At 39.6% G+C, this 19,286-nt stretch overlaps 1 protein-coding gene across 1 annotated transcript in view; it reads right to left on the bottom strand.

The window, feature by feature from the left end:
- The window catches only part of drd2a (dopamine receptor D2a), a 34,617-nt gene extending 23,255 nt beyond the window's left edge, over positions 1–11,362 (bottom strand). The window contains exon 1 of the mRNA XM_026375791.1: positions 11,298–11,362. The gene's annotated coding sequence lies outside the window, so the exon portion shown is untranslated. The remainder of the gene's footprint in view (positions 1–11,297) is intronic.
- Positions 11,363–19,286: the final 7,924 nt, after the last annotated feature.

The raw sequence follows: 19,286 nt of genomic DNA, 5'->3' as shown, positions 1-19,286 counted from the left end.
TCACAGGACGTTGATGACAGCAAAAATATAGCTAATCATCAGTCCTTATCCTGAAACATGGTACTAGTGATGTTCCTTCCTATGCAAACAGTATGCAACTCAATGTTACATGTATAATTATATTTCTTATGCCCATACTCAGTTGGGATCCAATACAACTTCATGTGTAACAATTGTATTCACTGTGTTTTGTTATATTTTGACAGAATGATGGAAACTTTTTTTCTGCAGACCTTTTCCAGGTCTTTGTGCCACATAATGCCAAGGTATAGTAAAATGGCATGAAAAAAAAAAATCTGAATGATAAAATATGTGCTTTGTCATGAAAGAGGGCAGCCTTCAAGCATTCTTAACATAAATAACAGAAAAATAATCTGAAGCAGCTGCAGGAAATGACTTTAATAGGATTTTATAGCCTCTATTTTTCTAACTCCCAATGCTGTTCGTTTTGAAAAGTGCACTGTTGGTAGATAAATAAAAAAAAAAGACTTTCATAATACACAATGCTCAAAATGTTTTATAGGCTGTACCGAGACAAATGTCTAGAAATATTTGTTTGCTATCTTGCCAAGTCTTAAATGAAAAGTTTGTTTAGATCACTTTTATTTATTGTATTTATTATATTAGAGTATTTTGTGCTGAGATGCATGCTGTGTATCCTGAGCTCAGAGAAGACAGTTTAAGCCAACATACATGTATTTCATAGAGTTGAGAATAGAAAACAAAGTTGTGCTATAGCAAACTAAATACTTTACAACTTTTGAATGAAGATAAGGGCTGAGATGCTGCATTAGCCTCAGTCCTCAAACTCAGCACAGTAGCTACAGTTTATCCTGTTCTCATCAAACAATTAAATCAAAATCTGCTGAAGCCAACCAGCTGAGCTCCTTAATTACAGCTGACCAGTCCTGGATATAATCCTAATAAGCAGCCTGACACCACTTTCTACCTCAATCCATACTTTGAGTCTCACATCTAACTGCATCCTGTTATTCCTGTGTGATACCTGCACTGATCTATGAAAGCAGAAGGAATTACATGACTTCCTGGTCAACACTGCTCGCAAACTCTGAGAGCTCAACTGCAAGTGAGGGCGTCCGCTTGTGTTCAGTAACTACATGTCTTCTGTGCAGAATTTACACAAATACACCAACATCAGCAATAGCATTGACAGGTTATAATACATATTGAGAATCTTTAGATTTGTAAATGTGGGTATCACAACATGATGAATATATAGTATATGGGTGTATTTAAGCTATTTTGTAATAATGTCTATGAGTTAGGGTAAGTTATCTATGGAGAAGCAATAAATGCATGGTTTATGCTGCCATTTCAATTATTACCTAATTTAAAATACTACCTATAACTTCTAATTGCATCTTGACTACACAATACTTCTTGATGTGCTTTTGCTGTAACTATAGCACGCATTATTTAAAATAGGAAAAAACTTAGCAGCATCATTTTTGGCTTGTAATATAGTTAAGGCTGTCATTACGTTGCCATGGTATCCTAACATTACAGGAGATGCTTTTGTCCGTCTTTATATATAGCAACTGTTTGTGTAATTACAGCCAGATCTCCCATAACATTTTAAATGGTTTGTGAAGTGGCAGCAGAGAGAGGAAAAACTAATAATCAGGCCTGGTCCTCGTTGCTGCTGAGAACTAATCTCATCCAATTCGACTGCAATGACACAGTTTGCTATACCACGCAATAAAATGCACTGTTAATCTTAACATAAGCCCCATTTGATCAACAATTTACTGAATCACTGATATTTTAAAGCGTTGAAATTCCATTAAAATCTGTCTCACACACACAGACAGACACACACACACATTAAGAGTACAGAAACACATCATTTTCTACATTACCCTTATTGCTCCAAGTGTTGTGTTACTATGTTTTGTCCATGTTTTAAATATGAAAACCTTTTACCATTTAAAATGTGTTTCTAAACATTGAAACCATTATCAGGATTATTAACTTCTCTAGATTGATGATGCCAATTATTCATGTTTGTGTAATAAGGTCATAATCCTATATTGTTCTAAAGGCACTGATTTAGATATGTTCCTGCTTCCCAGTATCAGCCTGTGCAAAGGGAGGCCAAAACCTCAAGCTGACACCACTCTGTCAATGCTGTCAAAGTGTTTGATTCTTCCCCGTGATAGCCGTCATCTTAATTAGTTTTCTATCTGCCACAGTCCTCTTAGATGTCAAGTCAAAATCATTGATACTGGCAAAGTCAATGAGTATCTTGTGAATCCTCTTTCACAGAAAATAGCTCCCTTTTGTTGCTCCATGAGTGAAGAAGTAAGTCATCAATTGTGAGGCCACTTTCCACCGCCTGGCTGTGTAGGTGGAAGCTGCTATGACTTTTACTGTGCTGAAAATAAACCTGCTCATTCAGAGTAGCAATTCCTGTGTTATTATCTTGGCATTGCAATTATGCCCCTTTTCTCTCTGCACTTATCATTATGGGAATTTTTTTTTACAACATCTACAAAGGTGCATTTGGCTTAGTTTGGTACTTTTTTAGAAATAAGTGCAATAAATAGTTACTTTTAAAAAGTGTACCGTAGAGTGCATTTTTCCTTTTTATATAGAAGAGGACAAGTCACTTTCACAGCCACAATCTGTTGTGTCTTTACAAGGACACAAATAACTTAATAAGGCAACAACAACAATAACGTTTTGAGGTTTGAAATAGTAAATAGTAGTGAAGTAGTAGTAGTATGTGTGATTATAAGTAAATATTTTCAGACAGTACACACCAGTACCAGACCACATCTCTATATCTAATCAGAAATAGAAGAGTGCATGCAGCAGTTTGCTTCAGGATGCTGCACCACCTGACCTGACTTACAATAAAAGTGAAACAAGGAACACTCTATCATTTATTTGACTGACATATGTAATAAATTGTATCACTGGAAATGACATTCAGAATACAAACAGTGACAGGGGACTTTTCACAGTGGAATTGCTGTCGGGGGGTGGGGGGTGGGGGGCACGACATACTGGAGACCATCCAGGAAGGTTGAAGACAAGTTACATTGAAGGGAAGGAAGAGAAGGCTTAATGAAAAGCAAAATGAAACGCAGTGAAGCATCATCCACAAAGACAAAACCCCTCTGGGTACAGAGTGTTTTTGATATATTAAGATTTACTGTATAGGTTATTGATTCTGCCATCAGTTACTCAAATCAAGCAATGAGGGTAAAACTGGAAGAGTATGCACCCACAGGAGGGGGAGGAGAGGGAGGTTGGTAACAAGCCTCCATCGACCTCATTAGGTTGGGAGGAAGCGCTAACCTAACAACCAGTCTTCTCTCTTGTGAGGCAACATATTACACACGCATCCCCGGCTGTTTTTCCATGACATACCATGAAGTACACACATGTAGGAATGGGCAACAAGTGCCTCTATCCTTGTTTTTTCCTTTTATGCCTGCTCAACAGAGGCTTGTAAACCCCCCAGGTAAACCAAGTGCTGCCGTACTCCACGTTATACCTGTCTGCATTAACTGTGATGTTTAGGAAAGATAATTAATATTGGGTTTACTCTTGCTTTATCCATGCCTCAGCTGTGCTGCACATCCTCAGATGCAGTTTGTAATCCTGCACTCTGAATAGCTATACTGATGTTGATGGTTGTATTGGTTTTAGTGGGATCGGAGAGCAGCGAAGCAAGAAGATTCTTTGCACTAGTGAAAAACAGATCAATACCCAACATGTGGTTACTGTCATACCTGTGTCTTTCTGTAATCGATGTTCACAACAGTAATATCAATATAAGCAAAACATATACTAGATGTTTATAGGTCTCTCTGCATCTTTTTGCACAGAGAATTAACTTGTTTGGTGTTAAATTGTGATGATGCCAACATTATCCTATTGTTATAGAGGAGATTGTCTGTCACATGACCATCTAGTCCCAGCTGGTTGAGTAATTTTAAAGAAAAAGAGCTCATCAGTGCAAAGTTTTTCTATCTGCACTGATATCAATGCTGCACATTGCACATGCAAATTCCTGTGATAGCCTGCAACAAGCTAATAAGGCTTATGAATCTTTCACAGTCCCTTCACAAGTGAAAATGGGGTTTTGGAAGATAAAATTTGTATGTGTGAGCTCTCCTGCCCACAGAGTAAGAGAGCTTGTTAAAATCCGATTCTGAGCAGCTTCTTCCAGCATAAAACGAACAGAAGGAGTTGAGATGTAACTAGTGTGGCATAGTTAGTTGGATTGACGGAGACAACACAAACCACAATGACATAGAGTATCACGGCTGTCACTTTTACCATAGATGAGAAAGAGAAACAGTACAAGCTGCTCTGTGATCACATGGAGCTCATATTGTTAAGAGTACATCTTGTTCTAGAAAAAAAACAAGATTTCCGGAAACAACGTTTCCAGAATTTAACAGCATCACACATGACGCTGAGCCAGGTTTCACTAAAAAATAATGTAGCAGCTTAAATTGACCCACACCAACACTGATGTGAAAAAGGTCCATCGATGTGAGTCACCTGATGAACTAAAGTTCAGTATATACTTGTTTTTATACCTGCTTTGACTCACAAATGCTTGAGTAATATCTCAAAGATGCAGATGACCTCCTTTACCAGCAACTACTCGCCACAGTTTAGCAGGTAGTGTACATAATCTGAGCTTGTCTGCAGGGGATGGATGCATATGGTTCTCTGTGGTTCTACTGGAGAACCAAAAGAAAGACTTAAAAGTGTCTGTGAGTGTAATGGCAACATGTCGGTGTCTTATTCTCAGTGGTTTCAGCACCACACATTTACAGCCTAATGGATGTATGTTGCCTGTTTACCTTACTGGTGATGTTGCTACAACTAATATCAGAGCTGCTTCTTGTAGGCTTTTTTTTAGCACTTGCTAAGACAGTGTTTGACTGAACATTAATTTATCAAAGCTTAGAGCAAAAGGTCACACGGACAGGAGGATCTATGCTTGCTTTGTTCACCAAACAAAACACTCCCAGACTCTTGAGGAAAATGTCAAGGAAGCTGCTACCGAAAGCCCGTTTAGTTCAGCTCTAGCTTTTATTTGGCACTTGACAGAAGAGGTTAGGAGAAAAAAAAATGTTCAAAGCGACGCATGAGTCATGTTATGACAAGCTGACACATCACCCCTCCTTATCTCACTTTCACCTTTTTAATTTTTTTTTTTTTTTTTTGCCTCTTAAAGACTGATATTCGGAGCCAGAAAAAGAGCTTGTCACTGAGCGGTGTAAATAATTTTTTCTTTCCACACCTTGAGGGTCTGTGTATGTCATGCACCATCTGCTGGTGTTGGAATTATCTGGAACTAGTGCTAGTAACATAAAGTCTACAGAGAGACTCTGGTGAATGAACCTCAAATTCATGTTTCAGGGCGTTTAGACCAAACACACTGCACAGCAAGATAATTGGGAAGAAATTTCAATTCTCCTGGGAAATTCTGCTCTTTCTGTCTCTATTTGCTATTAATCCTCACCCATTTCACTCTCTTCTAATAGTCACCCTGTCAGTCACTGCACAGTGTCATCACATTGATCTAGATTGTTTGCTGAGCATTCAGAGAACTCCCCTGTGAAGGAGGTTTTAAGCCGTTTATCGCTGATATTTTATCAGCCTCTACAGGAGCCATAGTCAGTGCCCGCCTAGTGATTGTGCATGTGTCTTTATACAGTATAGACACATGCACAACACATGTAGTTACACACAAATTATAGCTGTATACTACTATATAATGCATTTTCAGTGAAACACCATCAGTGCAACAAAATATCCCTCCGTTCTATTCACTCAGGCTTACACACGTATACTGTGTAATAAACCACTAGGTCATCTATACGTTAACACATAACATAAATTAACTCAGGGTTAGTATGTAATAGGGACACGCCATTAACGTAGACACAGTGCAAACAGCTGACATAACATTCTCAGCGTACTATAACTGTAACTTGAAGCATAACCACATTGTGTGGGTTCCCCTATTGGCCGTTGGACCTAATTGGCTCCTCCAGTCTGTCAGTGATGGTGCTGGTCCCCGGAGTCGTAACGTGTTTGACACGCCAGAGAATGAGTTTCAGAGGAGAGAGAATGTAGGCCAGCCAGATGTATTCACATAGATCCAATACAGTTAAATGATTAACTTCAAAATGATTAACGCCAAAATGCAAAAGGGGGTCTGCTGAGCCACACATCAACTGCACAAATCAGCTACAAACACGTAGGAGGAGGACGAGCAGATGTTTTGAAGCTGATGCATGTGTGCAACACTTCTGCGATAAAAAAAAAAAAATGCTCTGCTACTTTAAGGTGTTGGTGTTTACATGCTCTGTAATGGGGAGGCCATTTTGAGGATAGAGTTAAGATGTCTTAGCTTTCGTTGAATTTATAGTTTTTAGCTTGTTTCTGACAGAAAGGTCATGGACGTTCTGGTGCTTATTCCTTTTGTTGTTTGTTTATTATGGTCTAGACAATATTCTTCTTAGGCTTTTTCTCCTGCAATATGCAAATAAAAAAAAATACACACAGTGAGTCATATTAAGGGCACTGAGCATTTATACAGTAGACGAGAACTTTTAGAAACACACAGTCAGTAACTTGATACACATGCCCAGGAGTTCTGCACCTTGTTTAGCCTTTTGTGCAAGTGTTTGAAATTGGTGGAGCTCTAATAATTAACAGATACTGTGTGTCTTATGGTTTACACCTTTTGCAAAACCTGATCACACTTGCACCACCCCACGTGAATGCATGTGAGATTTCTCCGGTGAATGGCTTTGAAATGTGTCTGTTTAGTAAATGAGGGTGTGATTTCACAGACTGGATCAAATTTAGGTGCCAGAATGTCATGAATACACAACTTTTGTTTGGCTTTGTCATTGGGTTTAAGAGCAACAGGCTGTGACACTGTCACTGTCTTCATCTCTCTTGTGCTAATAATATGCCTCATAAAGACTAAATATCCTCATGTAAACCAGCTTCTCACAATGACACACAAGATCCAACCCATTCTCAGGCCCATGGCACCTTATTCTGCTTTGTCAAGCCCTTTGGCATCAGTATGAGACGCACAGGTTGTCTCATCGACTCCAACGTTAATCTACTTGTGGCAATAAACCCAAAGCAGCTGCTCTGGCCGAGTCCAGCCACAGCAATATTGGATGTTTTAAGCTTTGACTTTTCTGCATAAATATGCCATTATATGGGACGACCCATACATTATCCTAAAGTATTTTTCCCACTGTAAGATCATATTCAACATTTTCTACTGCTGACATCACCAAAACCCCTCCACAGGGACTGCCTTTAATAATTCATAAGCTGACCAGCAGCTTTCCCCAACGTTAAGTTAACATTCACCCTCCACCTTTATCTATGATGTAGAAGTTAAGCGTATAGATATAATTAACTTTGGCAAATGCAGACACGATGATTTAAACTGTGCACTTTAGCTACATTTGACATTTATAAACCTGGAGCATGTGGGGGGGGCAGAGCACCTGCGGTTATTCAGGCTCCTCAGTGTCTCAAACAGATGTTAAATCAAAATCAACATTTGTCCTCTTAAACACCCAGAGAGTGCACTTATCAATTACATTGATTAAATATGTTTATATCATGGTCCCCACTTTGATCAGTTTACATCATTTATGAGAAATCTATTGTTTTCTGTGATTTTACAGCGGAGGGGAGAACGAGGAGAGGAAGGACACTCAGGGTAGCGTGTGTGAAACATGAACCATTTCAAATCTCCACCCATCCCCTTCAATCCCAACCACAGAAGCCTTCTGCTAACCAAACCTAATCAAAAATGAGTGCAATGTTATAATGAGGAGGAAAATCGAAATCAATAGTTTTATAATCTGTTAGATTCTTCATGTGAAGAAATAATGAAAACATGTGACCAGCATTTACTAAATGTAAAACTAAATGATTTAAACATGATTTCTTTTTTGTTAAATGTGTTTTTTTTATTTATTAAATATTGAAAATAGTGGCACACAGTGTCTGATCTACTTCACATATTTAATGTGTTACACAAATAGCCCTAAAACACATATACAAATACGACTTTCTAGTACATACACCACAGTTTTTGATAGCATCTTAATTCATGCAACAAACTGTTGCTACAATACAAATGTTCACTGGATGAACCAAGCGTACAAGTGTAGTCGAGGAATATCAATAGCTTTTGAATAAGCACTAAATATTTTTGTGTTCTGTGTGGAGTTTGTATGTTTTCCTCATGTTTTTCTGTTTTTGTGGGTTTGCTCTAGTTATCCTAGTGCAGTTAACTCCCACACTCCACATGCAGTAGGTTAACTGCCTGTAGGTGTACATATGATGTCAGTGGTTTGTTTCGGTATGTTTCCGTGTATACCGGCCTTGTAATATACTGATGACCTGTCCAGCACGGATCCTGCCTCTTGCTCAATAAGCGCTCCAGCACCTTCGTAACACTTAACCAGAAAGGCAGTTTAGAGAATGTATGGATACCACGGTTAAAATATACATAAGGAGATGTCTTGTGTTTCAAATAAACATATATCACTGAGCTGACCCATCTGTCGTCCTCACAACTCAGCTGACCAAGCAATTAACAGCAATCAGATAAAGATAAACAGGTAAAGGATTATGGATGGATGGAAGAATCAGTGGAGCCCCTTTAGGGCACAAGGACCTGTATTGGCATCTCCCCATAGGTATGTTTGTTCTTTAACAGCTCAGTGCTACATATATATATATATATATATATATATATATATATATATATATATATATATATATATATATATATATATATATATATATATATATATATATATATATATGATAAATTGATATTACATTTCCCAGGAGCCTAGATCAACCTTACAAATCACAAAGTCAGTCGCTGCTTATCTCAGTCTAGAAATGATTATGGGCGCATGATGCAAGTATGTTCACATTAGCAGGATTTATCGTTCAATCTCAAATCATGCTCTCAATCAGTAGCAGAGGAATCAAAGAGAAATTCATCAATGCAGATCGACAACTTTCAGCATTAACGTTGAAGGTAATGAGAGTTTATGACTCTTACTGTTAGCATTTCAATATGGATAACGAAATCATCACACAAGGAAATGCAATTACGTGCCACTGTCATATTCACTAAATATGTGAGTGGTTAAAGCTATCATCATTCAGCAGGAATTTGAACAGTTTAATTATCATTAAGTGAATTAAATCCAAAGCAGTCTTCAACAAATTAAAAACATAATAATGAGAAAGCAGGAGGAGACTCTCAGGGCGTTTATGAGGAATTTATGAAGAATGCCTTAGGAGATCTTTAGAGTCTGTATGTGATGCTGAGCAGCCTGAAAAGTCCTGGGGGCTCCATCTTTATAAATGCCATCAGACGACAAAGGGCTTGACAAAAGGTGATGATGATGCCGCGCAAATGACAAGTTTGGAGGTTTGTAAGATCTGCAAATGAGATGCTCTGGATTCTGAGTTTGTTTTTGTTTGTTTTTTTTGTGTCTCCTTCTGTCACTCAGTCAAGCAGTTCATGGTCAGACAAATGTTTGTCTGGAAGAATCCGAGAAATCTGTTTTAGTGGTGCTGTCTGTGTCAAACAGCTGGACTGACAGACAGACAGTCAGGTGGCTCTGACGAGGCTGGTTTCCACATGAGAAGGTGCGACAGATAGGAGAGGTTGAATCCATATGGCTGAACAATGTGTCTGAAAACAGTCGCTGGATAGAGGGCAAACGGACATCACTCAGCAGAGCATGTGACATTTCACTGGAGTTGTATTCGTTTGGGATTAGCTGTTCACGTTTATGTATCAAGAAAGCATCCAGATCATTAATTCAACCCAAGTGCAATTGACATAAGCAATTTTTCTTGTCAAAGAATGCCTGCGAGTCCTTTTTAATGACAGTGGCAATTTGACAACCTGGTGTTTTGACTTAGGCTTTAGCCATCAAGAGATCCATAACTGCTGACCTACGGAGCAGCTGCTGACCAAATGTCAAAGCAATATATATTTCTTTTTACCTCAGGTTATATATTATATAGATTATAAGATTATATATTGGTTGTTTGTTTTTTATGTCTCCAATTATTACTGATTCATTAAAAAAAAAGTCACTATACAGTAGCTGAATCATATTTGGAAATTGACATAATGTACAATTATGATCACAAAGGAAAAAAAACACATAGACATTGCTCAACAAATTATTATTATAATTGCAACAATAAAAATAAAGGCGACTAAAACATCTAAATTGCAAATAAACTCTAAAGTCTGTGTTGCAGTGAGCGCCAGAGACACGCTGCAGGTTTATTAGGACATCTACAGATAAACAAGGCTTTTTTTCCTCCTCTAACATATTCATTTTGCGTGCCGTTGTTAACTTGTTACAGCTGATTGGCGAGTGTTGATAGGAAAGAAGGAGGGTTGGGCAGCGAGAAGAGCAGCCACCTGCCCTGAACGAAACCCTGCGCCGAGGACGCGCCGTCTCTGGAGAACGCTGCACTAATGACTGTACAAACTGCAAGGTAAAAACAGGCTGGAAACGTGTGTGGACATAAGGATCAGGAGCTTCACACGGGCACGCTGCCGCTCTCAGAAACGAGAAAGGAAAAGAGAGAAAACCACAGATCACTTAGAGCACTTATTGGTTTCCAGCTGTTTTACAAATCAAAAAACAAGATCAGTGCTGTAAACAATCAAATTCCTCCCTGTTACACACAGCTCTTGTGTGTGTGTGTGTGTGTGTGTGTGTGTGTGTGTGTGTGTGTGTGTGTGTGTGTGTGTGTGTGTGTGTGTGTGTGTGTGTGTGTGTGTGTGTGTGTGTGTTGCAGATGAACTATTGGTGCGCTGAAACGCGCGCACTCGCTCATTCACAGAAACGCACACTGAAAACAGGAGATACGCTTTGGGGGTAAAGCGACAAATAGTCTGTGAACATCAGCAACAAATTAACCTTGAAAGTTAATATCTCAGGAATCAAACCCAATAAATCACTTTGAATCAGCCCGAATCTCTCAGCCGGAATCAGACCACCGATCCCTGCTGGATAGAAATACTTGTACATACAGTATCTGAACGTTATCTAATTATATCGTCCACGTATGTTTGGTTTCACAGCTGTCTTTATAGGCTACAGACATCCCAAAGCTTAAATCCATGACTGGGGATATTTAGGTCTTCTTGTTTTTGCCAAGTTTCGCAAAACGCGTAAGGAAAAAATAAATAAAAACAACTGTCTTACCTTCACGCCATAAGTTGGACTGATTCTTTGATTTTGCAGGAAGCCACTGTTAAATCCAAGCGCATCCACAGTTAGTTCCCGCTGTGTCCTTCGTTTGCTCTGCACATTTTTCACTCATTATAAATTTACCGAGTCGGTGCAGCGGCTCGGGAGCGAGACATTAGTACAGGTTGGTTTGGGCATAAAAGAAAAAAATCCACTACAAGGGGGAAAACATGCATACAAAGAAAAAAAAAAACAAAAAAACACTTGAAATCATTCACTGAAAACCTCAAGAAATGATTTTCTTCAGTGTCAGTCTTCAGAGAAATGAAGCATAGCGTGAAACTGTCCAAGAGCTTTACGCACGGAGTGGAGTTACCTTCTCTACTGAGGGAGGCAGGAGACGCGGCGACTGTAAAGAACTGTGGAGAATCAAGGCGGGGTTATATCTGTTTAAACCCTGGCAGAGACGTGTGTCTCCTTTACTGTCACTGTCACCGGGTGGAACCATAAATTACCTTTTGTTTTCTCACATTTGCTTTAACGCACTTCACACTTTTGCGCTTTTAACCATCGAAGGAAAAGGTAAAATGGGAAATGTGAGTTAGAGCGCACGATATTTTAAAGCTGGATAGTTTGGCTCTACCTCTTTAACACGAATTCACGTTATGACCCTTAAAAGAAGAACACATAAGTGCGAGACATGGAAATATGATAGAAAATTAAAGGAAAAACTGTGGTGAACACATACATCAATTTATAACCAAAGAGCTCTGCTGGCTTTCATTCTCACCATGTAATCAGGAGTCAGTTTACACATGGGATGTTTTTTGAAGGCAATTAAAGACAGCAGCTGAAAGGACTGAAACCCCGTAGTATTCTGTACCCTGAGGACAAACCCTGAGAAACAATGCACCATGAATTTCAATATAAATGAAATACATGTCTGCAGATATGGACATGTCATATGCAACCAAACGCACATAGTACGCAGGCCACCTGCCTCAGTCTGTGAGACAAAGACAAAAACAAAGCACTAGGAGAACAATTTGATTGCCAAGTTGACAGTTGTGCATCAGGATTTACTTCTGACTGTTTATTGCAGTCTCTGTGTAAATACATCCCATGTGAAATATTAATGGTAGATTGTAAACACACAAACTCCTTCATGGAATTAAATTCAAAAGAGAAAAAAGACAGAATAGATAAATAGACTTCTCCTGACCTAGCATTAAAGCACAATTTGCACAAATGTTTTGTATTTTATGTACATAATTGTACATTTTTAATGATGATAGACTGCATGTAACAACCACTGTATGGAAAGTTTTTTGTCAGGTTTTGTTTATGGCTTCATTTCTGGGAGAACCCCACTGCAGCAGAAGAGCAGCTTAACGTTTTTCAAACCCTAAACCTGGCGTAATTCTACACAACTGCTAGATTTATTATGTTTGGAGTATTGGTTATTACCTGCTGCAACCACTGTATCGAACACTAATAAATACTTGGCTGTTTCTTTTTCCGTATTTGTGCAAAGTCGAGTTGCGTTCAGCAAGTCTGAAGATGTTGTCAGGGGTGAACAAAATGTGTCCTATGTTGTGCAGAAAATAAATAACTTTAATAATAAGTAATTCATGCTGAGAGAAAGATAAAGCTAAAAGTTAATGATGACACCCCAAACCCTCACAATGGACGACGCTTCACAAATTAGTGATTGAACCTAAGTGTGAACTTCGATGATTAAATGCAGTACACACACAAACGTGCAGTCCCCGTGCTTGTTGTGGGAGGCGCATACGCATACAGTACAACTGTTGACTGCCACGCTGCAACACTGCAGCCTGCTGCTGCCTGATACGGCCTCAATTAACTTGTGTTGATGTGTGGATGTTGGCGAAATGTTAAATAAATACATTAATGCTGTTTTATACAACAGCTTCATCCATGTGTCATGTTAAGAAAATCGTCTCAAGGATTAATTCCACGAGTGACGCACAGTGTTGCATATAGTAATCTTAATGTCAAGGAGCAGAGAGTACTGTATGTCAACCTCAGGAATGAGCATACGTTTTTAGCTTCATATTTCACAGGGATTAGAGAGACACACTATAGACTGGAGACGCACAGGCACCTCTCTCAGCCTGGCCAAAGCACAGAGTGACTTGAGGTGAGTTAAGAAAAGGCACAGCCCTGGTAAGAAGGGGACACTGCTGTGTCATAAAAGACTCTTGGTCTTTCTTTTACTCACATTAGCACTACACACACCCACACACACACACACACACACACACACACGATCCAACTATTGAGCAAGGTCCTGAAAGTGAATCATTTTTTATGCGCTAGCAGTCATTGCTTTAAAGTTCACCTCGACCTATAAAGAATTTATATGATCACTGGGTAGCACCAAATAATGTGGGACATCTTCTGCTTGACACTGGGGCTCATTCACTCACTGACACTCACAATAACCTGACATACTGTTCGCTGAGAGAGAAACAAACAGGCAGAGATTTGGCATGACTGGCTGTTTGTGAAATTAGTTAAGGGGAGACAAGAAAGACAGAGATGAAGACTTGGAAGAGCTATCTGGATATGAGAAATGTACTCACAGCTCCTTTTATTCCAGAGAGACTGAGGTGTTTGAAGGGTAAAGTGCTAACATTTCTACATTGTTTTATTGCCAACAAATACAAAAAAAAGAATTGATCCTTCTAATGAGAGTTGTGCAGTCAAAGTCTGATAGATCTTATTGCTCTGTGCCACATATCTCCTCACTTTGTCCAGGTACTACTAAAATCATTCAGTGGGTTACATCATCGCAAAAAGTGATGTTCCTACTGAACAATGATCACATGCTTATTGTTGTTATGATACATTTATGTTATACAATTAATTAACTGGGATAACTCTGGGACATTTTATCTAGCGCCACCATCAGGTGAAATTTTTTTACTTTGTCAAACAGGTCACATCAGTTCACGACTAAATGCATGCAGGATTAGTATTAAACTATTACCATGCTAACATGCTAAAAGAAATATGGTGAAAATGGAAAAAAAATACACCTGGTAAATATCAATATCTCGTTTGGCCTAAAATAAAAGTAATACTTATAAATATGAAATGGTAACACTTACCAGTTAGGCGAATTTAAATTGCTAAATAGAAATGAATTATGAGAAAACCAGAGAAAAGTAAGTGCAAAGCTGCATAATACCAAGAAACCCAAATGTACATTATGTATGATTTGAGAGAGAGAAAAAAGAAACTGGGTAAAAGATGGAAATTATTACTAAACTGCAAAAGAGTGAATTGTTAAGTAAATTTAAATTTGACAAAGTCTAAATTAGTTAGAAAGCAAACCACTGCCCGCCCAAGAGGCTGACTGCTGAGTTACTTCACTTTTTCTTCCTCTAAGAGGCTCTGATTTAGTTTGCACGTTCCTGCACAGTAATTATGCATTTTAGAGGACATAATGGGAGAAAGATGTAGCTTATGTCGACACGGGGGAAGAGCTGCTTTCTGTGGGCCAGGTTTATGTTTATTTCATAAGGCTGTTTAACTGTATAATTTTTTTGCACCTATGGTGAATGACCTGTCCTCACTGCAGTTGCACAGAGTTTTTAAGCATTCGTGGCAACTTTCCATCTTGTTTCATTCTTACATTTCATCGAATGCTACAAGCGCAGCAGGCCCACAAAGCCAATCAGATGCAAATAGAGGTTTTGTCAGAACAGGGTGACGGAGGAGAGTTAAGGCGGAGAGAACAGAAAACAGTCCGGTAATTGTGAAGCGCAAGGTCAGTCATTGCTGAAGCTGCCAAGCCGAACAGCATGCAGACAGTAAGATGGGGCTCCGTGGAGTTGCTTTTGCATCCACAAACAAGCACATTAGCCTCATGGTCACCTATGACTGATTACAAGGAGTGTTTTTTTATTTTTTCCATGTATCCTGTTCCTTCTGCTTGGAACTGCTCGCAGACTGATTTAAAATTGAAAAAGTTTTTCCTTTAGAGAGTTTGGAGTGATTACACTCAATCTGCAGTCTGCACAGAAAAATAGCCTTTCACGGCTTGATTGAGTGCAAAAAAAAATCAATTCCTCGTTTTGACCATTTACATTTGTTGGTGGTTGATTTTTAATTTAATTTTTGTGTTGTGTGTTTGGGTCCCAAGCAGTCAGCTACACAGGCAGATAGCTAGATTAAAGGTGGATAGATAAACTAGTACAAAATTGAGAATTTGCTGGTTGCCTGGCAACCTCACAGTTTTCAACCTCTTAATTGTACAACTACACAAACAATGTGTGATATGTTAATTATAGTGAGTGCTGGTGTGCAGGTTTTGCTGTTTCCAGTGTTTATGCTAAAGTATTCCAGCTCATGATAAACAAAATAATAATAATAATAATCTCTAATCTCCAACCTCTCAGGTGCGTCTTCCAGAAAGACGTACAAAAAGACATCTTCTAAAATTACAAGATCCTATTTGCTGCTCTTGCTACTTTTCATTTATAGAGTGTTGCCAACTTGGCGACTTTCCAAATCCTTTCTGTGACTTTTTCTTGTGTTTTGGAGACTTTGAAGTGAAAGAACGTATCATGCTGCAGTTACTGTCCTCACCGAGCAGCGGCTGCTCCCATGGGCTCCTCTCCCGTGCCAAAGCACTCACAGGTGGTCAGTGTCACCGTAGCCTCCCGCAGCTGCAGTCAGAGCAGAGACGAGATCCACACCTCTGTGTCTACGCTGCAAATGGCACACGGCCCTGGCTACAGAGCAGGATGTAAATGTTGTGAAACGTTTCTTCACTGTCATTCTAAAATAATTCCCCGCACGTGACTCTCACAGCCTCAGTCACTTACACACCTCGTCCTGTGTGTGTGTGTCTCTGGGACATAAGCTGAACATCTAGCTAGTTGGCTCATCGTGTCTCAGTCTAAACTGTACGCTCATGAATACAGAAAGGAGTGGGAATCAAACCTAGAGGGGGGGTTGGACATGGAGCTAGCAATTCAGACCAATTCAACATGTAATTAAAGTTAGTATTCTAACGTTTAACAATACAGGACAAAACTGATTTATGTAATGTGGGTCTAGACAAAGCATTATAGTCATGAAGTTACTTTGAGAAGTGATGGTCTATTTTAATGGAAGAATTATAGGGCACCAATTTGACTAGAGCCAGCTCTGTCATAGTCATTATACTATATGCTTAATTTAGTTTATATTATTATTATTATTATTATTATCATATTAGCTACTAAGTTCCTGCTACCACCCACTCATCTGCCTGTGTCCTGTAAATGTTCAAATTCATATACAACTAAACTGTAAACGATAAAATATTTTTCAGTATGAATGCTTAGGAAACATTTAGGAAATAGTAAGTAGGTAAGTAAGTAAGTGCGAGACGTCAGCCACCATTTTGTCGCCATATGTGGGGATGCTTTTACAACAAATGGTCACTTTGGTCATATGGGTTGGAACAAACAACACATAGGATGTTAAGGTTGGAGGAGTTTGTTGTGGTCGAGCTAAATACAGGAACAGGTAAGAGTCCCTTGATGGAGCTTTAAACCAATCTCTTAACCAGTGTTTTTTAAACCTGTCCACACATGGGGCACAGGACTTTAACCCAGGTCTGTGGTGTGATTGTCTCATGCTTTGCACGTCGTCCATCCACTCTTACCGCCTTCTTGCAACTTCTGCTTTTTCGAACATATGATGCACCAAAATATAATCTATCCTGTTCATTACATTACCTACAGCAGCAGTATCATGTTTGCTGTTTAGCTGCATAGAAATGTAGTTTTTAGGAGACAGGGCTGCCACACAAAGCATCTCTGATCTCACCTTCCTACTTGACATTGTTTGTTTCACTCTGATCCTGATCTGTTGAGCGGAAGAGAACAAACAACAGTTTATTTTTCCAGTGGTAACAGAGACCACCCCCATCTCTTTAATCACATACACCTACCAGGCAATCCAGAGTGTGTTGGACAAAGGAGAAAACAGGTGGATGGATATAAAGGCATTTAAAAAAGTAAAGATCTTTTTTTATTCTGTTGTTTTCTCTTAGGTTTATTGCATCAATATGGTTGCATCATGGTTTCTGCATTCAGCTTTCACAAATTTCAAGTGAAGCTAGTTTAGTCTCTTGGAGGATAATGTTTTCAACACGTTCTGTCAATTTGTGGTGAAAATTGAACTTGAATGTTTTTACCCCAACCAGTGTGCTGCTTGTAACTGCCCTCTATCTCCATGCCAACGCCCAAATTGACTCATTATTTGTATCTTCTGCCTTTTATACTGTAGCGCCAGAGGCTGGGGGAAATATGCTGATGATGCAATGCACCATGATGCACGTCAACATACAGCTGGGACAACAATAATTAAACTACAAAGCGTCCAACCGTTAGCGCTTGTTGGTTCTTCAGAGTTTTCCGCTGCTCCTTTCTGTGCCCATGATGTCTTGCTGTTAAAAATAGCTATTTTCAGAAGACGTCATATTTCTGTATCTGACGAAAGTTCAGAATCAGTTGGTTGCCATGCCGGGCTTAACTTGATGGAGAGAGCAAAGTTCTTAGTTTCCAGGAAAAAAAAAAGTTTGGTCCATTAGAGACAGGAAGGAGCAAACAAACAGCTAAGCAATGAAAGAGGAAGAGATGAAATGCAGGCAGATGGATGAGGGGCTGATGGGGCGAAAAGGGACAGGCAATGCTGGGTAATGAAGCTGGCAGGAACTGAAGCCCTCTGAAGCAGGAGGATACAGTAAGGATCTTTATTTTAAAGAGGCCAACGCTTGAATATAATTGGGAGCTAGTGAGTGCGGAGATGATGTGATCATTAGCCCATGTGAGGAGGTTTCCTCCAGAGTGAGAGAGGGACGAGAGAAAGAGAAAGTACAATGAGCGGCGATGGAGAGGCAACTTGTTAGACCAGTTGCAGCTACCAAACCACAACTGTTTGGATGGAGAAATTGAAGGAGAAGAAAGATAATGGTCAGACCTGACAGAGGTGAAAAATACCTAAAAATATTGTGATGCATCCAGGACATCCACCGACACTTCATCCATGAAGCTGGAAGGACTAAAGGGAGAGAGCAACAATCCGTCCATGTCAGACTGAACCTGCAGTGAGCATCTGCTGCTGCTGGTGCTGGATTGTATGGCATCATGAGAAATGGAGCCAGTGGTGCTCTGTTGCTGTACCTGGCCTCAGTTTGGTGAAGGCACCGACTGGATGCTGTTTGCGAGATGGATGCCTGAGTGCACATCAAAGAGTTAGGCTTCCGCACTGTGTGCCAACTTCATTTGCTGGGTGAGTGGTATCGGCTTTAACACTTCAACAAAAGACGGAAACCACTGCCAATGACATTAAATGTCTCTTTATTGTTTGTTGCAATAAGTGCTTTTTTCTCATGCAGCATGGCACATTCAGGCAGACATTTGAAACATCCAGAAACTGTGTGTATTACAGATTGGCCTGGGGTCATGACTGCACAGCAGTGAGCTTGGTATTAGACACCAGGAAAGGTACTGTTACCGCTACTATATATTTCACACAGCTGGTAGTTTGTTCTTTTACTTTTTCTTCAAAGTGATGAACCTTTGCCTTTTTTAGCTGGGCTGAGCGGTAAACTCAGTTCTTTCCACCTGAGCGCAGTGCCCTTCTCTAATTAGTTACAAGTGGATCCACTGCTGCAGCTAAATATGTTACTTGGTACTGAAGGTCACAGTGGAGCTCTATACAGTAGGATGCTATTTGAGGAAATGCTTTAATTTATGCCTGCAATTATCAAAGCCAGGCACTGTGACCAAATCAGGCCTCATTCTGCATTACTCAAGGAAAAATAATGAAGAGAAAGGCCTGGGAGCACGGACCACTGTGGATGTGTCGGCAAATGTGTGAAAGATGGAGAAGTGAACCGTGTCTAACATCCAGTACGGCAGCGACCGTTCACCCAGCACACGCCACCTGCATCACAGGGAGTGTAAAGCACGCGCA

Source organism: Anabas testudineus, chromosome 13, assembly GCF_900324465.2.
Source record: "Anabas testudineus chromosome 13, fAnaTes1.2, whole genome shotgun sequence".
Lineage (NCBI taxonomy): Eukaryota > Metazoa > Chordata > Actinopteri > Anabantiformes > Anabantidae > Anabas > Anabas testudineus.
Note: the sequence above shows the minus strand (reverse complement) of the source record. Positions and strands in the feature narration are given on the sequence as shown.